The sequence below is a fragment of the Arachis hypogaea genome, chromosome 15, assembly GCF_003086295.3.
Source record: "Arachis hypogaea cultivar Tifrunner chromosome 15, arahy.Tifrunner.gnm2.J5K5, whole genome shotgun sequence".
Classification (NCBI taxonomy): domain Eukaryota; kingdom Viridiplantae; phylum Streptophyta; class Magnoliopsida; order Fabales; family Fabaceae; genus Arachis; species Arachis hypogaea.
Window position 1 is genome coordinate 29,664,050 of NC_092050.1, and position 25,098 is coordinate 29,689,147.

At 35.3% G+C, this 25,098-nt stretch overlaps 2 long non-coding RNA genes across 4 annotated transcripts; one reads left to right on the forward strand and one right to left on the reverse strand.

Annotated features, from left to right (window-relative positions):
- Nucleotides 1–11: 11 nt before the first annotated feature.
- Nucleotides 12–2,997, reverse strand: LOC140179642 (uncharacterized). The gene is made up of 2 exons (XR_011873345.1): nt 2,837–2,997; nt 12–834 (listed from the first exon to the last, which is right to left on the reverse strand). It is a non-coding gene; the product is annotated as an uncharacterized lncRNA (long non-coding RNA).
- Nucleotides 2,998–8,915: 5,918 nt separating this feature from the next.
- Nucleotides 8,916–16,073, forward strand: LOC112746975 (uncharacterized). Of its 3 annotated transcripts, none has more exons than XR_011873346.1 (4): nt 8,916–9,316; nt 9,664–9,732; nt 9,814–9,925; nt 10,376–10,642. It is a non-coding gene; the product is annotated as an uncharacterized lncRNA (long non-coding RNA). The 3 variants fall into 3 exon arrangements; XR_011873347.1 differs by lacking the exon at nt 9,664–9,732 and adding an exon at nt 15,836–16,073 and having other exon boundaries at nt 8,977–9,316; nt 10,376–10,497; XR_003174689.3 differs by lacking the exon at nt 9,664–9,732 and having other exon boundaries at nt 8,982–9,316.
- The last annotated feature ends 9,025 nt before the right edge of the window (nt 16,074–25,098 follow it).

Here is a 25,098-nt window from a genome sequence, read left to right on the forward strand (position 1 = left end):
GATTTCCAAAATTAAGGTTATAAATAACTATATGATTTGAGACTTGATCATAATAAGACTTTTCAAAAATTCTGGATCTTACACTATCAACCTCATAGCTATGGTTACCATTACGGCTTTTCTTGAGGCTTTATCATCTCCCGTGTTTTGCCTTCAAATTCTAACAATCAATGGAATAATAAAGTTCTTACTTACAACATGTTGCATATATCTCAACTTCAAAATTAGAAAAATGCGAGGAGGGCAACACTTTTTATCGAATAGTATAACCTCCCTACTTATAAAACGAAAGGGATTTCCAAATTAGCAACACCACTGTTGTCGTGATAGTTGCTCTGCGCAAGTTCCTTTAAGCTAGTCCAAGATCTTTTCCGTTTTTTGCTTGTTGTGCTGAGTTTTCGATGCTTCTGCTTTAGCAGATATGCTTGCAGTTTCAAGCGCCTTCTTAGATTTTCTCTTCTTTGAGGTTGTGGCATTACGCTTGATGGGGTGGCTGGACCATCAACAAAGTGGATATCTATATCTGCAACTCTCAAAGCAGACGCATTTGCTTCTTTTGCATTGTCTTCACATATAATGCCTTTCTCCAATTTTGAAGACTTGTTTGTGATGGTTTTTGTTGCTGGTGTTGATACCAATGATGTTTTGGTTTTAGATGGGCATAGTCCTTTCATATGTCCCTTAAGGGCCACCCAGTTTACATTGTGATTCAGGCAAAAATGGCACTTGTGCACTACATCGTTTTGACTGTGTTTATGCTTGCCTCAGTGCTTTGATCTATTCTTCCCAATTTACACAGTTGAATTGAAGCCAGGTTGAAGAACAGTTTCACATCTAAAAAAACAGTCAAATTACTTGATGTTAAGATATTTACAAGAAAACTGTATTTGGTAACCTAGGAAATGAATGCATTAAAGGTTCAAACAAATAAATAACCCAAAGTAGATGTCTGCCAGATTTTGTGAGCATAACAAACAAGAGTAAATTAAGTATTTTTTGGGGACAAAAACAAGTTGTTGTTATCCTTCTGAAAAAACGTTTAAGCATTTTGGTTTACTGGAGACCCTATGCTCTTAGATTCTGCCAAAATACATAAAATAAAAGATCACCAAGTGCCTCAATGTATATGTTATAGATGCTGATATTAGCATTTAGTTTTCGTGAATAAATATAAGTGAGTAAGTAGAGCAACTCATAAATTAATGTGTGTTAAAACTACTTACATAGCATACATAAATATAGGAAGCAGGAATACATAATAAGGACATGAAAAATATACATATACAGTATACAAATGCTATTGCAAACAAGTGGTAGTTTGTTTCACACCCTGAGGTGGTAGTGAGGTCAATTGGGAGAGGAGAAGAGGCTTCTATTGCTAGAAGAGTGCAGATTCTTCCACTACCCATTTCACTATAGCAGAAGAAATAGAATTAAGCGTAAAAAAGGAAAGATTGAAAGTGAGGATATTCCTGTAACTAATTTGCCACCTGGCACAATCAGTGAGGAAGGTGTGAAAGAGGGTGCAGAAACATGATTCCATCCGGGATTGAGAAGAGTGTCAATTTTGTTTGGAAAGATCAGGCTAGGCTTAGGAGAGGGGCTGGCTCTCAAAATACAGCCATTGTTTCCCCTGTTTCCCTGTTAACTCTGCATTTTCCCCTTTTTGGTGTTCTCATTGATGGCTCTCAAATCTTGAAATTTAATCAAATGGACGAGTTCATAAATCTTAAACAAAAGGCAAGGAAACACACTGACAATATGAGAAATAACCCAGATGGAGAACAAAATCCCCAAGCATTATTCCATCGGCCTCAGCAGCAGTGGCCAAATGCTGCTCATAGAAGGCTCCCAAAGATGGTATCTGAGCCTCATGACTGGCCCAAACTGCAATATTTTTCAAGTGCTCAACCTCTACTAATGATTTAGAGCTGGTTCTTGCCTTTTTGAGTATTTTTCCTTTGGTTTCTTCCCTGGATGATACAGGAACATGAGGCTGAAAAGCCGGTTTTTTAGTTCCTCCTCCTCCTCCTCCTCCTAGCTTCCCCATGCCTCACTACAGCTTTCTTCGCACTTTGCTCTTATCACTTTAACTCACCAAAATATCAATTGTAATGTTTAATTTCTTCCATGAATTTTGGACGAAAGCTAGACCTTACTGGCACCATTCTAACCCATCGAATGATCAAAGCTAGTGATTAATTTTCTTAAAAAAATTTGCATAGAAACCAGTCTCACATTACTATATGGTAACCTAAGATTTTTAACTGACCACTAATACCGTTGCAGATTACAAGTTGCCTCTAGACTTAATCCGGCAAAGGGTCACTTGACTCTAACAATAAGAGCTTCTAAAACTTTTTGAAAACCATCACTTTTGTCTAAATACGTTAGCAATGTTCTGCATAAAACAGGGTAGCCAAAATTACACATGATGATGCACATGATGGTGGTGATCTTCCTTCCTAGTTCCTCTTCTACCAAGCTAAGTCATACTTCACCTCAACACTATTCGATGGGCCAATTTTCACAACATTTGTTGCACTAATACTTTCTAGTGCAGATAAATTTTCTACATTCTCGTGCCATAACCAGGAGTTGAAAGCATCAAACCAAAAAAATACATTTTTTATTTCCTTAGAACTTTGCAAGTTTTTCACTATACTTAAACTAACACCAAACACCTTATGTGCATACCTTTGTTCAACAAAAAGAGAAAATTTGATTAACAAGTCCATATCAATGTCCCAGCAACGTACACCCATCTACCTAGCTTTAGCTTACAACACAGCAAAATAAATAAATAAATAAATAAAAATTCAGAAGCATTGTACACCTTGCAGAAAGAATAGAAGAGGCGGAGAACCGGACGGCGAACGCGGCGGTGCCGAAAGCTCTTGGATTGCCGGAGATCCTGTGCCTTTGCAGTTTGCAGCAATGGAGTTGGAAAACGAAGTCGACGAACAGAGTCAAATATATATATTTGGAACAGCGAACAGAGTCCACTTACTAGTACGGTCTTAAAATTCGGCCCAGCCCAAAATATTGTAAAAAGAATCACTCGATGTAGATTTGGATGGTCCCCTTTTTTTTTTTTGCCTTCCTTTTTATTCCCCTTTTTGGTTCTATTCAATGGAAGGGTTGAAAATTATTCTAGTATTCCTTTTTTAATTAATTAAGGATTGTTTAGTAATATCATCCTTGATCACTTTTAATTTTAATTTCTTTTTTAATATAATTTTCCATTAGATTCATACAAAGTGACAAGAAATTAAGAGAATATTTTATTGTACTTAACTCAAAACTATATTAGAAATATTAAGCAGTGAAGTAGTTTTACAATTTAGTCTAACTAAGTTTTATTATACGTATGCTCTTTTTTTTTTCATGTGTCTCTTCATCTATGTGACTTTCTTCTTCATTTACTTTATATTATTTTTTTTCTCCTTCTTTTGCATTTTCTTCTCTTTCTCACTTTTCTTCTTCTACATCATTATCATCATCATCACCATCTTCTCCTCCTTCTCTTTCTCCCACTACAAAAATTGTTAATTATCATCGAAAATTGCTATAAAAATTCAATGATAATTTAATTACTGTTGAATTTTTTGTCAAATGAAAATGAATTTTAAATTGATCGCCGGTAAATAGCTATCTTCAGATTTTATGAATTTGACGCTAATTACTACTAGAAAAACTTGACAGTAAATAATTTTTAGGAGACAAATATGGGAAAATGTCACCGTCGCCTGTCGGACGCCAATTATTACCGCTGGGTATTGCTGATCCTAAATTCGACGCTAATGAATGGCGTAATTCACTTTTTAAAAATAAATCAAAACGTTACAGTCAGATTTTTTCTAGTAAATTCGACAATAATAAATAACAATTTTTTCTGGATAATGCATATATACAATATCATTACTATAACCTGCTATATCAGATTCAATATTATGAGAATTAATATTTATACCAAATTAATCGAAACTAAATGTTATTTTTAATTAATACAACAAACAAAAATGTGAAACAATAAATATAAGAAAAAATTAATGTCAAACAAATGTAAATAAACCTTAATAAATGGGTCCTAATAGTCATCCTCATCGTCACCCTAATTCTGTTACTGCAGTGGTAGAGATACCGATGCAAATGACAATGAGCCCATCCAAGGCTCCAATAGTGGTGCTGCCATCCGTGTGTATTTGGTTATAGTAAACCGCCATCTGCTGCCACATCTTCTGGATCTACTCTAAAACTCCTACTTTAGAAAAATCTAAATCTAAATCCTGCATTTCTCGCTCTACCAAACGTGTAAGGAGCTCTTGGTACCTTTTTTCAGACTGATGCAATTGTTGACCCTGATCTTGTAGGCTCTGGGTCAGGTAGTGGACCTGTTCGCACAAATCGACGTTTTAGGGAGGTACAACACTGGTGGTTGAGGTGGAAAAAGTCCTTAAGGTGGAGGTGTGAAAATTGCTGGCAAAGAATGACCCTACTCCAAACATGCAATTCTTATATGGCTCAGATATGGTCTCGCGCCACACTCTATCAAGATCCACTAGCACTAAACAAGTTGACTCGTGGCATTCCTCTCCATTATGGTGAGATTGTTGGGTCGCAGCCTCCAATTCCTTTAATACAATTATAGATACCATTATTTAAAAATCATTACATGTCATTAGATAAAGACAATTACTCACATAAAAATTTTCAGATGATAAAAAAATCTTTTATTGTTCTCTTTCAGCATGTCAGTGTACTTCAAGACTTTAACCATGGTGACCACATGGTCCAATGACTTTTTTTGTACATATTGAACAAATAGGTTTAAACAAGTGACAATTAATTTAAAAAATAAACATCAAATTAACTTAAGATATTTCTAAATGACATACGAAAACCATTCTTGCTTAACCTTCTGCTCCTTTTTTTTCCTCTTCTTCTTCCTTCATTATCATCATCATCATCATTATCATGTTCTTCTTCTCTTATATATGTTCAATAAAATTATTGAGTACATAAATTTTGATGCATATCACAAAAAATTTGTAGTGACCAGGACATAAATTTTTGAAGAATCATATACCTAAAACATTAGTTCAGCTAATTAACAAAATACATTCAATATATCAAGTATTATCAGAACTCAACATAAAATGATTAGATAAAAAATAGAAAAATTAGTATAGAAATGACAAAAAAGCTTCAACAAAAGTAATTTTTGAGTTGTGCAGGAAAAATTTGCTAGGCTGTGCCAAAATTTTCATTGTTATATCGATAAATATTTGTATTATATATGCGCAAAATTTTTTGTGCCATGTGCAAAAAATTCTATACTATATTAATAAGTTTATGTGTTATGTGCAAAAATTTTAGTGTTATATTAATAAATTTCTGTGCTTTTTAAAAAGCATTTTTGTGATATATCGATAAAAAGAAGCGGTTAATGCATGCATACGTTGGTTTTTGCTGGACTTGCGCTAATTTAGTTTGACTTAATTACTAAAAATGTTTATACGTGTAAAAGTACTATAATTATATTATAAAAACAAATTTTTTATATTTTTATTAATATAATTTGTGTTACATGGAGTTAATTTTATATTGAGATTGTTTCTTTAGTATATTTATCAAATATATATTCGACTTTATTTCTAATTTATTAAATTTTTATGTATAACATCTAAACTCATAGATACACTCTTAAGAATTACAATTTTTTTATTAACAAAAAATATAGAAAACTAATTTTTAGTTAACCAATTATAGGGTTTAAATTTATAATTTAAGATTTAGGGTTAAGAATTCTTGATTTAGGGTCAAAAATTTAAGATAAAATCTATTCTAAGTAACCAACTAATTAAAACTAAGCCACCATATGCCAATAATCTAAAAAAGCTCAATACTCAGACACAATTTTTTATTGAAAGTACTCTTTTAAATTTTTTTCCTTCTTCTTCCTCCCAATACCCCAATTTCACCTACCACTACAATCCAGCTACCTCCACCATACACTAGCCACTATTGTTGCATTGCCAACCATTGTTAGCGACTACCTCCAGCGACAATCTCTGGCAACCACTAGCCACCCACCATCGGTCAGCCTAAATTCTAAACCATAAATTATAAATCCTAAATTCTAAACTCTAAATCTTAATTTTTTTTATTTGATTTTGGATATTTTTATTATTTTTAATTTTAGATGTTTCTTTTTATTGTGAATTGTTAGTTATTTTATTGGCTAAAAATTGTTAATTATTGATACTTTGTCTAAAGATAAAGAAAATAATTTTTAAAAAATTAGTTGATATTGGTTGAAAAAATTTGGTTCTATAGCATTACTTTTTTATTAACATAAAAAAGTAAATTGTTGGTCAAATAATATTGTAGAACATGAAACCACCACAAACTCGAGTTTGACGGTCTTATAATTGTCCCTGCAGATGCTGAATAACATATTAAAATTCAACTATGTATAAAAGCTTAAAGATTTTGACAATAGTTGGATTGGTTATATACGTAAATTGGTAACGATGGTTTTTTATTCTGTCATTATGAAAGGTCAGCCATGTGATTTCTTTAAACTAAATAGAGAAATCTACCAAGAAGAAAATAAATTTATTTAGAATAAAATTAATATGATTAAGTATCATTTACTTAGATGTGATTAAAAAATAATTGAATAATTATGTACCGTAAAAAATTAATATTATTAAAGGATAAAATTAAAATTTATTTCTATGTATCGTTTTTGTCCTCAACGTTTTCGTCCTATTTAAGTCTCTAATATTTCAAAAATTGTCTCAATTTTGTTCTGCCGTCAATTCCGTTAACAGATTTCTAATGGCAGGACAACATTGAGTCAATTTTGAAACGTTAAGGACTTAAATAGGACGATTCAAATGTTAGAGACAACTTTGAGACTTACCCCAAATTTTGGGGACAAAAATGATACTTTACTCTTAAATTTATTATGTGAAGAAGTTTTAGTATTTTGGAAATGGATGATAATTAAGGTGAATTAAAATTGGAGTTGTTCTGTTGAGCTATAATATAGAATCATTGAGACTTGAATGTTTTATCAAGTGTTCATAGATATTTTGGAATCAGTTGATACGTGCTTCAAATATTCGTGATATGAAGAGTTCAAGTGTTATTTAGAAGATATTAGTTTACATTTTTAGAATATTTTAATTTAATGTATTTTGATTTTTGTTTATTTAATTACTAGATTGGGTCTCATGTTTATGGATTTTAGGGTTTTTCTTTGTTTTAACCTAATAAGAGGTTATAAATACCTCCTTAGCTATTGTAGTCGTAGTATAGAATTTTTAGAGGTTTGAAAATCCCTTTTTTTTTGTTTCGTGATAAAACCATGGTGTGGACAATTGAGGTTGAGGAGTCTCTCTTGTTGCATCGGGGAATTGGTTAGAAGGTTGAGGAGTCCATTCGAATCAATTCCCAAACTATGGCGTTGACAAGTTAGGTTGAGGAGTCCCTTTTTTGTTGCGTCAAGAAATTGGGTAGAAAGTAGAGTGATTCTCTTGTATTCAAATTCAATCTATCCTTTTTATTTCTATTTCAATTTCAATGTATCTTCTTATTTAATTTCAATTCTTGACAAAAATGATAGATTGAAATTGAATAAAAAGAGAATCATTCTACTCTCTACCCAATTTCTTGACGCAATAGGAAAGAGACTCCTCAACCTAACTTGTCAACGCCATAGTTTGGAAATTGATTCGAAGGGACTTCTCAACCTTCTAACCAATTCCCCGATGCAACAAGAGAGGGACTCCTCAACCTCAATTGTCCACACCATGGTTTCATCATGAAACCAAAAAAAAAGGTTTTGAAACCTCTAAAAATTCTATACTACAACTACAATAGCTAATGAGGTATTTATAACCTCTTAAAACAAAGAAAAATCCTAAAGCCCATAAACATAAGGCCCAATCTAGTAATTCTAGTAATTAAATAAACAAAATCAAAATACATTAAATTAAAATATTCTAAAAATGTAAACTAATATCTTCTAAATAACACTTGAACTCTTCATATCACGAACATTTGAAGTACGTATCATTCTCCTCCTCTGCAAAACAAATTCATCTTCGAATCATGTAGGTGGAAAAATAGTATATGAAAAGCACAATAATTACAAGAAAGATAATTTCTTTTTTTTGTATATATTTCTTTTTTCTCTTTTTTTGCACTGTATACTTTTTTTAATAATAAAATCAACAATGATGACAAAACAATAATGAAACACAAACGGAAAATAAGAACACGAGAACTTAAAGGAAGACGCGACAGACACTGGACTCTTTTTTTTATAATAAAAAAAGAACAAATATAGATTAATAAGAATTAATCTAATACCTGAGTTCTGATACCAAATAATAAAGAAATAAGAAATAAACAAGAAGATAAAGATTTAAACTGAATAAAAAAATACATTAAAATTGAAGATAGAAATAAAAAGATAGATTGAAATTGAGTACAAAGAGAATCACTCTACTTTCTACCCAATTTCTTGACACAACAAGAAAGGGACTCCTCAACCTAATTTGTCAACGCCATAGTTTGGGAATTGAATCGAAGGGACTCCTCAACCTTCTACTCAATTCCCCAATGTAACAAGAGAGGGACTCCTCAACCTCAATTGTCCACACCATAGTTTCATCACGAAACCAAAAAAAGGGGTTTTAAAACCTCTAAAAATTCTATACTACGACTACAATAGCTAAGGAGGTATTTATAACCTCTTATTAGGTTAAAACAAAGAAAAACCATAAAGTCCATAAACATAAGGCCCAATCTAGTAATTAAATAAATAAAATCAAAATACATTAAATTAAAATATTCTAAAAATGTAAATTAATATCTTCTAAATAACACTTGAACTCTTCATATCACGAACATTTGAAGCAAGTATCATCAGTACTTATCGTGATAGTTCTGTATGTGAACATGTTGAATCAGGTTGCCAATGTATTGTGGGTGATATCTTTTATTGGTGGTCTTTTCAACTTCCTAACTTTAATCTATATGGGCAGGCTCTTTACTTTTTTAGCTTTTATACAAGGATATTATATTTTTTACATAGTTTTTGCCTCTGTTAATTTGCTGCTGATATTTCAATAATTTTCTTGATAGGTGTTCTTCTAAGCTTGTCAGTTCCTGTTTTGTATGACAAGTTCCAGGACCAAATCGATGCTAAGCTGTACATGATAAATGGAATTATTGAGCCATATTATAGAAGGATTTCAAGCAAGATTCCAAAACTGTGAAATAAAAGAAGGTGCAGTAGGTAAGCAACATGTACCTTCACTTTTCATATTTGAACCTGATAGTTGCTAAAAGAGAAAATATTGCTGTCTTATTTATCTCTGTGGTGCAATGTTCAATTTTTGCTCTACCAAGTGCAAAACACGATCTTATGTTGCTTTTACTTGTAGTATATATGCATAATGTTAGTTAGGTATATGTTGATCATTTCTATCCTTTCGCCATCTCTCTATTTTAAGCAGATGACTATTTTGATTTATCATTTTAACTGATTTAGCAATCATAACTGAGTTTTATAAGCAATATGTTAAAAACCTTAAAATAGTTTACCTGAATTTTTGGGTTAACTTCTTCAAGTTTGAAATTCAGGATGCACATGGACAAGCGAAGTCGATTTAGGGGTATATAAATGAGTGCTTAACATATGAAGTACTTGAGGTTTTTCTTTAGCTGGGATGTTTTCGCTATTTTAATTGATGGTTATTGAAAAGTGATAACACTAATCTTGGTGTATTTCAGGTTGGAGCACGGGGTTTACAATATCTCAAGGATGAGGGAGTCAGCAGCAAATAGATACAAAGTCTTTCGGATTCCAGTTCATTGGATGCTTGATAGTGGCTTTGTGACTCAGGTAACTTGCCGGTTGCACATGCTTAATTTTATTTTATCTCCATATATAGCTTCAGCAATAACCAAATTTGAACTGAAATAACAGTATATCTTACGGATTTCTAGACAATTGTCTTCAAGTGTTAGTTATTAATGTTAGTGTTGGTCTCCAAGTATTTTTATCTTGATGCATTTCTTATCTGTGTATACTTTTTAAAATGTTTGAATAGAAATTGAGAAAAAAAATTGGGATAATTGTATTTGTTAAATGTTAAGCAGATAGAACTTTTACAAGTGCCTAAAGGGTATATGTGCAACATTTTCCATTTATTATTTTTTTTCAAACTATTCAAATATGGATGAAATTAATAGCTCTAACATGTCTGTGTTAAAATATCCAATTTCTAGTTTAAATATTATGATGAATAATACTTAAAAAGCATTTTTTGATTGAAGTTGCCTTTCATCACAGAGTTCGTGCCCTGGGATGATTCCGTCGGCCGTGAATGACATTGTTGCTGGTCTAAAAGGATTCAGAGATGATGATGTGAAGCCATTTTAATTTCTTCTTGTTTGAATGCAGTTGAGACTCAGGTTTGTTTGTAGATAGAAATAATTTAATTCTTTTTCTTGTTAATGTAAGAATATATACAAGTAACTTAGCAAGGTAGTGAACCTAAATCTAACGCCATTGACATGAATACATGATTTAATTGCATTGATATTGATTAGAACGAAAGTAGAGGATTTTCTTCTCTCTATTTTTCATACAAACAGTTTTTAACTAATGAAATTTCTTAGGATCCTCATTCATTGTATGTCTGATTGCAAATCAAAATAATTTAACCAACAAAGTAAGCAATAAGTTCTTCTTTTTCTAGCTAGGTTTATATTCTCCGCCTCCCTTCATTCTTTGTCTCAATGTTTCGAAAATAATAATTAGAACTAGATATTAAGCATTAGAAGAGGGATATAGAGCTAGCGTTAATTTTTTTTATTGACTTTACATTATTATTGAGGAACTTTCAACATGGGATAGTAGTAGTTAATTACTTTGATAATAGTTATTATTGTTTATTACTGAGATATATATATATATATAACCCAACTATGGTTAAGATAAGGACCAATTACAATGTGACACATAATGAAGGGTAACTTACATGTTATTTTAGAGGGAGTTGGGTAGCATTCACCTCTATATATATATATATATATATATATATATATATATATATATATATATATATATATATATATATATATATATATATCAAAAGGTAATTAAAAAAGCAATGATGGCTGTGAAAGATTTGGAGAATATATTATTAAGATTTTATTCCTATGAAAATATGTTGAGGTATCTGATTTGTTTGATAAACTGAATTTGGCAGATTACAAAAATTTAGGCTAGAGTGGTTATTCTTGTTTGGTACTGTTTTCAGGAGGTTCTTTTCTTTTCTTTTTTTTTTTTTTTTGTTTTATATGAACTTTGGCTGTTGCTTGATGAAGAGATTTTATGTCGGTATAGAATTTTATAGATAAATTCTCATTGCAAGTATAGTTTCTAAACCAATAAACAATCCTCAATAAAAAATTTGTTTGTCACAAGTACAAACCCCAATAAAAATAACCAAAGTATTCAAACCTCGGGTCGTCTCTCAAGAAATTGCAGGAAAGTGTTCTTGTTATTGGTTATGGGACAAGTATTTTTGGGGTTTTGAATAAAGAAACAAAAAATGTAAATGGCAATAAAGTAAAGGAAACTCAAATAATAAAAAGGTCTTGACAAGGGTTGATGGTTAAGGATCTTTATCCTTGTTACTAACCTCAACATGATAATTGCAAGGATCAATCCCATTAAGTCATCCTCTAACAAGTGGAGGAAAGTAAAATGGACTACATCAATCCTAATCCATAAGTCCTAGCCACCTTGTAAGACCCAGAACTTTTGAAAAGTCTTATTATAATCAAGTCTCAAATCATATAGTTATTTATAGCCTTAATTTTGAAAATCATTTTATTAAAGATAAATAAGGCAAGTTGTGATTTATTGAATTTGAGACAAGTTATGATTTATTATCCAATTTGATAATTATTGGATTATTTTCTATATTTGAATTATAAAGTTGATAGTTATAAAATAATAAGGATTTTTATATGATTTGGATTGGATAAGTAATATTTTAAATATTAATACTGCTATTTTGGAAAATGAAGAAATTAAGTATATTATTTCTAATTATTTGACTTGAGCATTTTATTGAAAATAATTTGTAAAAATTGATGAGCAAATTGTATTTTCTATATACAATTAGTGTTGGATCTAATTTGGGTTTCAATTACTATAGTATCCCCAATTTTATGCGAAACTACTATATTGCCCCTTACCCTAATTTGGCATACCCTTCCCTCTATTTTCTCTTCATGCTGCGCAGCCTCAAACCATCTTCTTCACTGTCTTTGCTGCGCAGCCCTACCCTAACTAAGCACACACGCATGGTTCTTTAAACTAGAGGAAAAAGAAGAACGGGAATCAAGAAGGGGGAAATCAGAAAACACAACACACACACCCACGAAGCATTTTTGGTCGCGGAGAAGGGGAAGGGAAGGGGAAGAAGTCGCGCCGGTGTACTGGGTTGCACCACCACCATGTCGCCGTCTAATCGAGGAGGGGGAAGAGCGCCGCGCCTCTCTGTCTTGCCGCCGCTGAGCTCGCACACAGGAAGAGAGGAGATGCGCGAAAGGGAGCCACTGCGGGGAAACCATCGCCGCCTGCCACCATCGCCGAGCGTGGGGCCGCCGTCCTCCTCGTCGCCGACCAGCCCGTCTCGTTGCCGCCGTCGAACCCGTCCCTTGCCGCCGCCGTTGAAGCTGTGAACAGAGAAGAGGGAAAGGGATGAGTCGCGAGGAAGCAATGCTGCCCTTCCATCGCCGCTGCTGCCACGGTTGTGGTTGAGGGTATCCCCGTCGCCGTGGGTGGTTCCACCGCCCTTGCTGCCATGCCATCAGAGTCTGCCGCCATGACCGCCGGTCTCCTAGTTGCTGCTGTGGTTGGGGGTCTGCTGTGTATGGTCGCTGGAAAATCCTTCTGCCACCGGAGCTGCCCTGAAACACCATCAGAGTCTGACAGCGCCGCTGTCGGAGTTCTGAGGCCACCGGAACCACCGCCAGAGGTTCTGGCTACTTCTGCCGTCGCCGGAAAAGTTGCCGGTAAGGGTTTTATTTGAAGTTTCTGCCTTTTTGCAATTTGAGAAGGTTTTAACGCTGCGCAGTCTTTATAGTTGATCTACCGGAGCTTCTGGCCGCCGCCGGAGCTGTTGCCGGGCCGGTTCGAAATCGCAGCTGCTTCGTGTTGTTATTCCGGTAAGAAATTATGTTTCGAAAAGTCTCGCATTAGTTTTCGGTTGTGTTAGTTAATGAATATGAGTTTTGGTAACGTGGGGTCGAGTCCTGATTATTATATGTTGCGACTAGAGTTGCTATGGTTATTGCAAAAGTGGCTGGGAGCTGAGGTTTTGGTTGCCGTCAGTTCGGGTTGAGGCGGAAAGGACTCTGTGAGGCGTTTGGGTTATGGAATTGCGTTTTGAGGTAGGGACGCTTTCCAAAACTATACTTTATGTATTGGAATTATTACATATGGATACTAATGTGAGAAAATGTGTATTTGGTGATTGTATCGGCCTTATGTATTATTTGATTGTCTCGAAAGCTTATGAATGTTTGTTTGGTTGAATTGTTGTGCGGCTTTGTGAAATGTAATGTTTGGAAATTGATTCTTTAAAGATTTGAAATATGAGTTTAATCCGTTGAGGATTGGTTTGAAGTGAGTCAATTATTTTGATGATGTGAAAGATAGAATACTCTTGAAATTCAGCCTGGGTTGCTTTAATTGATTTGGTTTTGATAAATGATTTATTGCCGAACTGATCCTTTTAAACTTTGGAAATTGGTTAAATCGGTTGATATTGAGTTGATTTTGAAATGGTTTCCTTGAGATATGCCACTGAGGCATTTAGCTTGCTTTTGAATTGATTTCTGGTTTTGAGCTGTTGAAAAGGATTGTGAAACGGTTTAGTTGGGACCCGAACCGGGTGGCAAAGTCCAAGTTTTAAGGGAGGTGCTACCAAAATTTCTATAAAACCCGAGTCTTTATTGAAAGGTTGTCGGGAAAAATGATGAGTTAAAGAGTTCTACTATTTTATTTGAATTATCAAGAAAAGGATGATTCATGCTTTTGAAATGAATTATTAAAGAGGAAATTGTGATTTAGCCTTGCTTCTTAAGAAAAGCATTGTATCTCTTTTGGGAGAAAGTTATTTAGATGAAATTTATATTTTAAAAGCTGTTTCAATTGTGACAATGGCTATGCCTTTGAATTTGACTTGAGAGTTTCAATTAGAGGAGTTTCAATGACTTTGAAAGAACCTGAATGTCTATTGACAAGTTTCATTTTAAAATGTTTTGAGAAAGGTTTTAAGTACTCTTCGAATTCTGAATTCTTGCAAGACTAAAACAATTTTGAGTCGTTGAAACGTTCTAGAATTTATCATGGGGGTTGAAGCTGGTTTTGCCTAAGTAAAAAACGGATTTGAAAGAAATGAAAGATTATATGACTCGGTTTGGCTTAGATCCTATTTTATTACTCAAGTCAGGAAGCCAAGGTACTTGGCGAAATGAGTTATGTTATTCTCCCCTAAAGACTTGGGACTCTGCCGAGAAACTTTGTTATAAAATTCCATTGTGGGATGGGTGATTTTGAATGTTCCCAAAGTGAATCTTTAACTTTCCATGGTTTTGGAAGTTTTGGAAAGAGGATGCCGAGAGCGGCTTTATTTTAAAAAGGGAACTCACTTTGAGTAAGTTTGGCTTATGAGCCTGAGATGATTTGAGAAATGAGATCTTTAAAGCCAAAGCTGAAAAGAGTTGAAATTTGATTTCAAAGTGAAATGGCTTGAGAAAAGTGATTTATGGCTTAAATGCCGGTTTTATGAATTTGATGATGTTGAATGGTGGAAGTGCTGTTTGTTATGGGCCGGAATGGCTGTGTATGATATTGATTTATGGTTGGTTGTCGAATGAGTTATGGGCCGCATGGCTGATTATGAATTATGAGTTTAAGCCGAAGGGCTGTATTTATTGATAAATTGGCTGGTTCTGGATTGAACCGTGAGCCGGATGGCCGAGATGAATGTTGTATGTGAAAATGCTTGTGTTTTCTCTCTGGTTGTAAGGGTGACAGGGCACCGATACCCTCTAATGGCGACAGGGCGCAGATACCCTCTAATGGCGACAGGGCGCAGATACCCTCTAATGATAATAATACGCAACAGAGAGACTGTGTCCGGGTTAGCTACTAGACACGTCGGGTTGGCTTGGTAACCGACAGATGATATCATCAGCCACTAGGGACAGGCATGTATCATATGCATCTATGTGACATTGTTTGGGTGTGCATATTATACTTGGTTTGCCTATGTGATTAATTGCTAATTGTTCTACTTGCAATAACTGTTTGTTTGTACTTGCATCTTCCTATTTGTGTTTGCTACTGGGACTCTGTTGGATTGTGGTGATTGGTTGATGGTTAGATTGTTTGGGCCTAGGGCCGTGGTTGAAATGAGATGGACCGATGGTTGGTTTTGGTTGTGTTCTGGTTTGGGAAAATATGAAAGGCTATTTTGGTTCAGCACAGATAAACCATTTTGAAAGGCTCTTGAGTTTTTGAGAATTGAACTGTTCCTCTTTCAGAAAAGGATTTCAGATTTCTTTTTATTTGTAAACCGTTATTTTTGAAAAGAGGCATAAGACGGTTATTAATCACTGGTACGGTTCATCTTCACGTATCCTATTACAGTAATTCCCAAAAACCCTCTACTGAGAACCCTTTCGAGGATGATGTTCTCACCCCCCTACATTTTTTCCCTTTCAGGATATGGGCGCAGAAGTTACGAAGAGTTTATTTGTTGTTGTTGAGATGCTCTGTATTGTTCTAGTTATGGTTTATTGTACCCTCACCTTTATCTTGATATATTCTGTAAGAGGGATAGGGATTGTATTGGTTAATGCTTGTAATAATATTTATATACATGTATGTATATATATGGATGTACTCTTTATGAGTTTCTGTAAGTTGTATGGTATGTATGGATGTACGTTGTATAGCAAAAGTATTTTTGGGAGCGGTTTTGCGGTTTAAAGTTTTAAACAGGCTCATATTTTAGTATTAAATAATATAAAAGTCGTCGTAATGTCCGAGCTATCAAAGTCGCGTAGCCGGAAGCGTGAGCTTTGGTAGTTAGGGTGTTACACACCTCACTAATTAACTTAGTGGAAGCTAGAGTCAATGGATACCAATCATCAATCACTTGGACATTAGCAACTCAAATTCACCTAAGTTACCATCCCAAGCCAAGAACACATAAATCTACTCTAACATCCTTCCAAGTATTTAATCAAACACTTGGAAGGTATAAAAGGAAAGTAAGATAAAATTGCAAGAAATATAAATCTACAACTACCAATTGCAAGGAAATTAACAACAACTCAAATCAACAATAAAGAAACATAAAACATAAATTGCATTAAAAGGAAAATAAAAAGAACAAGAGTGCATCAACAACAAAGTAAACAAATACAAAGAGTAAAACACTAAACTAGGAAAGCAAAGTAAAGGAACAAGAAACTAGAAAGGAAAAGTAAATCAAAACATGAATTAAACCTAGATATAAAGAAATCCTAATCTACATCTAACCTAATTCTAGAGAGAAGAGAGAGCTTCTCTCTTTAGAAACTAACTAAAGCATGGTGAAAACTATACTATGTTCTCCCCCTTGTCCAATCTTCAATTCTGCACGAAATAGTCTCTGGAATCAGCTGGATTTGGGCCTGGGAAGCTCAAAAATTGTCCCCCAGCATTTTCACTTTAATGAGGTCACGTGCGAGCTATGACGTGTACGCATGGGTCACGCGTACGCGTCGCTTGGCATTTTTACTTCCCACGCGTACGTGTCGCCCATGCGTCTTCATATCCATGCGTGCGCGTCGATGAATGCACTCCAATCCTTGATTTTCCATAAATTCTCCACTTTGCATGCTTTTCTCTTCACTCCTTTGATCCATTCCTAGCCTTCTCAACCTGAATTCACTAACAAACACATCAAGGCATATAGTGGAATCAAAGGTGAATTAAAATTAGCTATTTTAAGGCCTAAAAAGTATGTTTTCACACTTAAGCACAAATTAAGGGAGAGTTACGAAACCATACTATTTCATTGAATAAATGTGAGAAAAGTTGATAAAATTCACTCAATTCAACATAAAATGTATCATGAAATAGTGGTGCATTAAATCTCCCCACACTTAAACCAAGCATGTCCTCATGCTAAACCAAGAAAGAGACAAAGGGTATCATCATTTATTCAATGCAACCTATCTAAATGCAACTATCTAAATGAATGCAACTACTTGGTCAAAATAAATCAACTTCTAAGAAAACATATATGCACATGAGGCCTAAAGGTATTAACAACCAAGCCAAACCCACAATTGAATTGAGTTATTAAAAATTTTACAAACTTGCAAGAAATGTGATGCTCATAGGTGAAAATATGTAATTGAACAATCGAACCCTCACCGGATGTGTATCCGTTCTAGTCACTTGAGTGTATAGGGTTGATTCACTCAATTCTCCCCTAATCATGCTTTCCAAGATTTGTTTTTTATCTAACAATCAACAATTATTTAATGCATGCATACAAATATCATGAGGACTTATCCATAGGTTGTAATGGGGTTAGGGTTAAGGTAGGATGCATTTGGTTAATTGAGCTTGAAATTTGAATCTTTGATTAACTTAAACTTCCCACCTAACCTATATAACAACCTATACAATTCAAAGCTAACCTAACTACCCATTCTTCACTTTTTCACACACTCATGCATTCTCTTTTTTATCACAACTCATATGCATTGAGTATTATTGGACTTCATTTTGGGGCATTTTGTCCCCTTTATATTTCTTTCTTTTTTTTTTCTTTTTCTTTTCTTTCTTTCTACATTTTTTTATATAAATTTTTCTTTATATATATATATATATATATATATATATATATATATATATATATATATATATATATATTCTTTTTGCAACAAAGTATATATAAAAGTATCAATGCATATGGTTTAAACATAATTGATACATGAGTATGTACCCAATTCCCAAGATCTTCAATGAAAATAAAAACACACTCTTACCTCAACCAATGTCCCAAGTTTTCCCACACTTGAATGATACATACATTTACTAGCCTAAGCTAATCAAAGATCCAAATTAAGGACATTTATTGTTTTTCGCTTTAAGGCTTGTAATGTGCTAATATTAAGAACGAGAGGGGTTAATCGTAGGCTCAAAGTTGGCTAACAATGGAAGATAAAAGGTAAGGCTATTTGGGTAAGTGAGCTATTTGAAACAATGGCCTCAATCATATAAATGCATGTATACACAAAATAATGGACATATAGATTCAAACAAATCAAATATTACAATCATAGAAAGAGAATAATGCACACAAGAATGAAAATAAGTGGTTATAAGATGTAACCACACAATTAAGGCTCAAAACTCACATGCTTGTGTTCTTGGCTCAAAAACATGATCTACAATGTATAATTCAAGCAAATTCAATGAAAAATTTGTACTCAAATCAATTGGGGTGCCCTATAGATAGATTTCTTGAAAAATTTCATTATTTTGACTAAGCTTATTATGTATATATATGCAAAAATAAGAAAATGAAACAAAAAATCCTAAAAGACCTAAAAATGAAATGCAAAAGTGTTGGAATTAGAAATTTGTCACCCAAAAATGCTGACTGGTCGGACGACCTCCCCACACTTAAAAGTTTGCACTGTCCTCGGTGCATTCAAAGATGAACAAGGGGGTACGGCGACTACACGGGTTGCCACCTTCAGCTGATGGATCAACCGGCTACTGCATGTTCTTTCTTCCGCATCCATTTTTGCTTATGGTGACTTATCTTGAAAATAGAAGACAGGATAGTAAGAAAAGTAAATGTAAAAGCAAGAAAGCATATATTGTTGGAATGAGGTAAAAACCACTAGAATGAAGTGAGTGAATTAGTGTGACATTAATGAATTAAGTGTGTGAGTTCTAAGATGCATGTGGTCTAGAACACACACTAGTATGGAAGCTATGTCACAATTACATAAGAGGAATGCACTTCACTCATTCTAGTGTGCTTGAGATGCTTCGAAGGAAACTTGTGAGTTAAGACAACCAAACAAGCAATGAAGAAGCATAAAAGCATTCAAGCCAAAAACATATGGATGCATATGAGCAAGAAATACAATTCATTAAGATAAATGCACACATCCATCAAGAAATTGCCTAATCAAAGAGAAGGGTTCCAATCACATGTTGGCTAGCTACAACATGCAATTCAAAGAATTTAAAATGCTTGAAAGGCAATTCTCATGCACTTAGTATGCATAAAATTAAGTATGAAGAATTCAAAACCAAGTAACAAATTATAACCTCAATAAAGGATCCAACAAGGAATATAAACAAAAATGATGTTAAAACAACATCTTATCAGTAATCAGCAGCAATAAACAGTAAACAATGTTACTAATCCAACACTCATAATGAAAAACAGAAAATTAGACAAAAATTAAACTAACTAAATAGCTAACTAACTAACTAAAAGAAATGGCGTTATATGGTGGTTGGTAGTGTTGGGTAATGATTGAAGGGTGGAAAGAAAAGAAGAGAAGAGAGAAGAAGGAAAGAAATGGAAAGAAGAGAGGAAAAGAAGAGTGGTGAAACAGGGCAATCCACGCGTACGCATGGGATGACGCGTAAGCGTGGATAGGTGAAATGGAAGTGACGCGTACGCATGGGTCACGCGTACGCGTGGTGGGTTACTCAGAGGTGCGACGTGTATGCGTGAGGTGATGCGTACGCGTGGGTAGGCTTGTGTGAAACGCAAGATTCCAGCCCAAAACTTGCACAACTCTCTGGAATTTGTATGGAGGTGAAAATTTTGGATTCACGCGTATGCGTAAGTGACGCGTGTGCATGGATTGGCGAAAAACTTGGGGTCACGCGTACGCGTGGAATGGTGCTCTATTTTTTAAAAATTTTTCAAGTTTTTGCACCAAACCAAGCATTCCAAGCCTCCAAACAGCTACGAAAACACCATAAAACCTTATTTAACATACTAGACTACTAACAAAACTCAACAAACCAAACAGAACTTGAAATTAAGCTAATTACCAATATTTACAAAAGAGAAAAATGAAAAGATTTTACCATGGTGGGGTGTCTCCCACCTAGCACTTTTATTTATTGTTCTTAAGTTGGACTTATGAGGAACTTGGTGCACAAAATTGTGATCCCTGGTAATGGCTCCAAAAACTTGGTGCTCTAATCTTAATTCATAATTTGTCACAACTTCGATACAACTAACCAGCAAGTGCACTGGGTCATCCAAGTAATAAAACCTTACGTGAGTAAGGGTCGATCCCACGGAGATTGTTGGTATGAAGCAAGCTATGGTCATCTTGTAAATCTCAGTCAGGCGGATATTAAATGGTTATGGAGTTTTCGAATAATAATAGTAAATAAAACATAAAATAGGATAGGGATACTTATGTAATTCATTGGTGAGAATTTCAGATAAGTGTATAGAGATGCTTTCGTTTCTCTGAACCTCTGCTTTCCTGCTGTCTTCATCCAATCAGTCCTACTCCTTTCTATGGCAAGCTGCATGTTAGGCATCACCATTGTCAATGGCTACATCCTGTCCTCTCAGTGAAAATGGTCCAATGCACTGTCACTGCATGGCTAATCATCTGTCGGTTCTCGATCATACTGGAATAGGATCCATTGATCCTTTTGGGTCTGTCACTACGCCCAACACTCGCGAGTTTGAAGCTCGTCACAGCCATCCCTTCCCAGATCCTACTCGGAATACCACAGACAAGGTTTAGACTTTTTGGATCTCAGGAATGGCCATCCATGGGTTCTAACTTATACCACAAAGATTCTGATTAAGGAATCCAAGAGATACTCATTCAATCTAAGGTAGAACGGAGGTGGTTGTCAGGCACGTGTTCATAGGGAATGATGATGACTGTCACGATCATCACATTCATGTTGAAGTGCGAATGGATATCTTAGAAGCGGAATAAGTTGAATTGAATAGAAAAACAGTAGTACTTTGTATTAATTCATGAGGAACAGCAGAGCTCCACACCTTAATCTATGGTGTGTAGAAACTCTACCGTTGAAAATACATAAGTGATAAAGTCCAGGCATGGCCGAATGGCCAGCCCTCCATGATCTAAGAACTAGACGTCCCAAGATGATCCGAAGATCCTAAATACAATAGTAAAAAGTCCTATTTATACTAAACTAGTTACTAAGGTTTATGGAAGTAAGTAATTGATGCATAAATCCACTTCCGGGGTCCACTTGGTGTGTGCTTGGGCTGAGCTTGAAGTTTACACGTGCAGAGGCTTCTTTTGGAGTTGAACGCCAAGTTGTAACGTGTTTTTGGCGTTCAACTCTGGTTCGTGACCTGTTTCTGGCGTTTAACTCCAGACTGCAGCGTAGAACTGGTGTTCAACGCCATTTTGCATCATCTAAACTCGGCCAAAGTATGGACTATTATATATTTCTGGAAAGCCCTAGATGTCTACTTTCCAACGCAATTAGAAGCGTGCCATTTTGAGTTTTGTAACTCCAGAAAATCCACTTTGAGTGCAGGAAGGTCAGAATCCAACAGCATCAGCAGTCCTTCTTCAACCTCTGAATCTGATTTTTGCTCAAGTCCCTCAATTTCAGCCAAAAAATACCTGAAATCACAGAAAAACACACAAACTCATAGTAAAGTCCAGAAATGTGAATTTAACATAAAAACTAATAAAAACATCCCTAAAAGTAACTAGATCCTACTAAAAATATACTAAAAACAATGCCAAAAAGCGTATAAATTATCCGCTCATCACAACACCAAACTTAAATTGTTGCTTGTCCCCAAGCAACTGAAAATTAAATAGGATAAAAAGAAGAGAATATACTATAAATTTCAAACTATCAACGAAACATAGCTCCAATAAGATGAGCGGGACTTGTAGCTTTTTGCCTCTTGAATAGTTTTGGCATCTCACTTTATCCATTGAGGTTCAGAATGATTGGCATCTATAGGAACTGAGAGTTCAGATAGTGTTATTAATTCTCCTAGTTCAGTATGTTGATTCTTGAACATAGCTACTTTATGAGTCTTGGCCGTGGCCCTAAGCACTTTGTTTTCCAGTATTACCACCGGATACATAAATGCCACAGACACATAACTGGGTGAACCTTTTTAGATTGTGACTCAGCTTTGCTAAAGTCCCCAATTAGAGGTGTCTAGGGTTCTTAAGCACACTCTGTTTTTTCTTTGGACCTTGACTTTAACCGCTCAGTCTCAAGTTTTCACTTGACACCTTCACGCCACAAGCACATGGTTAGGGACAGCTTGGTTTAGCCGCTTAGGCCAGGATTTTATTCCTTTAGGCCCTCCTATCCACTGATGCTTAAAGCCTTGGATCCTTTTTATTTACCCTTGCCTTTTGGTTTTAAGGGCTACTGGCTTTTTGCTCTTGCCTTTTGGTTTAAAGAGCTTTTGGCTTTTTCTGCTTGCTTTTTTTTTCTTTTTCTTTCTCTTTTTTTTTCTGCAAGCTTTGTATTCACTACTTTTTCTTGCTTCAAGAATCATTTTTATGATTTTTCAGATTATCAAATAACATGTATCCTTGTCATCATTCTTTCAAGAGCCAACATATTTAACATTCATAAACAACAACTTCAAAAGACATATGCACTGGTCAAGCATTCATTCAGAAAACAAAAAGTATTGTCACCACATCAATATAATTAAACTAAGTTCAAGGATAAATTCGAAACTCATGTACTTCTTGTTCTTTTGAATTAAAAACATTTTTCATTTAAGAGAGGTGATGGATTCATAGGACATCCATAACTTTAAGACAAAGTTACTAAATACTAATGATCATGTAATAAGACACTAACATAGATAAGCACTTAACATAAAGAAAACGAAAAACAGAAAATTTGAGAACAAGGAATGAGTCCACCTTAGTGATGGTGGCGTTTTCTTCTTGAGGAACCAATGATGTCCTTGAGCTCTTCTATGTCTCTTCCTTGTCTTTGTTGCTCCTCCCTCATTGCTCTTTGATCTTCTCTAATTTCATGGAGGATGATGGAGTGCTCTTGGTGCTCCTATCCTTAGTTGCTCCCAATAATTATGTGGAGGAAAATGTATCCCCTGAGGTATCTCAGGGATCTCTTGATTTGCAGTCAAATGTTCTACCACTGAGCTATAGATCCTTGATGGAAGCTTTTGTCTTCCCTTTCCTCTTTCTAGAGGTTTCTCTGGCCTTAGGTGCCATCAATGGTTATGGAAAAACAAAAAAGAACTATGCTTTTACCACACCAAACTTAGAATGTTGCTCGCCCTCGAGCAAAAGAAGAAAGAATGGAAGAAGAAGAAATGGATGTGAGTGGTGAAGGGGTGATGGAAAAGGGTGATATAGGATTATGAGGAGGTAAGGTGAGTGGAGGTATGTGGGGATCCTGTGGAGTCCACAGATGTTGAGATGATCCTGTGGGGTCCACAGATTCTGAGGTGTCAAGGATTTGCATCCCTACACCAATTAGGCATGTAAAACACCTTTGCATGCAATTCTGACGTTTAAACACTGAATTGATGCTTGTTCTGGGCGTTCAACGCCCAGATGTAGCATGTTTCTGTCGTTGAACGCCAGTTCTATGCTTGTTTCTGGCGTTCAGCGCCAGCTTTCCTCAGTGTGCATTCCTGGCGTCTGAACGCCAGGATGCTACTTGTTTTGGGCGTTCAACGCCAGATCCATGCTCTGTTCTGGCGTTGAACGCCAGCCAGATGCTCCTTACTGGCATTTAAATGCCAGTAAGCCCTTCCTCCAGGGTGTGATTTTTCTTCTGCTATTTTTTATTCTGTTTTTGATTTTTCTATTTACTTTGTGACTCCACATGATCATGAACCTAATAAAACATGAAAGAACAATAAAAATAAAAATAAAATTAGAAAAATAAAAATTGGGTTGCCTCCCAACAAGCGCTTCTTTAATGTCAATAGCTTGACAGTGGGCTCGCATGGAGCCACACAGGTGATCAGATCAATTTTATAGACTCCCAACACCAAACTTAGAGTTTGGATATGGGAGTTCAACACCAAACTTAGAGTTTGGCTGAGGCCTCCCAACACCAAACTTAGAGTTTGACTGTGGGGGCTTTAGTTGACTCTGCACTGAGAGAAGCTTTTCATGCTTCTTCTCCATTGTTACAGAGGGAGATTCTTGAGTTTTAAACACAAGGTTGTCCTCATTCAGTTGAAGGATCAATTCTCCTCTGTCTACATCAATCACAGCTCTTGTTGTGGCTAGGAAGGGTCTTCCAAGGATGATGGATTCATCCTCTTCCTTCCCAGTGTCTAGGATTATGAAATCAGCAGGGATGTAAAGGCCTTCAACCTTTACTAACACGTCCTCTACCTGACCATAAGCCTCTTTTCTTGAATTGTCTGCCATCTCTAATGAGATTCTAGCAGCTTGCACCTCAAAGATTCCTAGTTTCTCCATTACAGAGAGTGGCATGAGGTTTATTCCTGACCCAAGGTCACATAGAGCCTTCTCAAAGGTCATGGTGCCTATGGTACAAGGTATTAGGAACTTTCCAGTATCCTGTTTCTTCTGAGGCAATCTCAGTTGATCCAATGCATTTAGTTCATTGGTGAACAGGGGAGGTTCATCTCCCCAAGTCTCATTACCAAATAAATTGGCATTCAGCTTCATGATTGCACCAAGGAACTTGGCAACTTGCTCTTCAGTAACATCCTCATTCTCTTATGAAGAGGAATACTCATCAGAGCTCATGAAGGGCGTAAGGAGGTTTAATGGAATCTCTATGGTCTCTAGATGAGCCTCAGAGTCCTTTGGTTCCTCAAAGGGAAACTTCTTGTTGATCACTGGACGTCCTAGGAGGTCTTCCTCCTTGGGATTCATGTCCTCCTCCTCTTTTGTGGTTTCGGCCATGATGGTCATTTCAATGGCCTTGCACTCTCCTTTTGG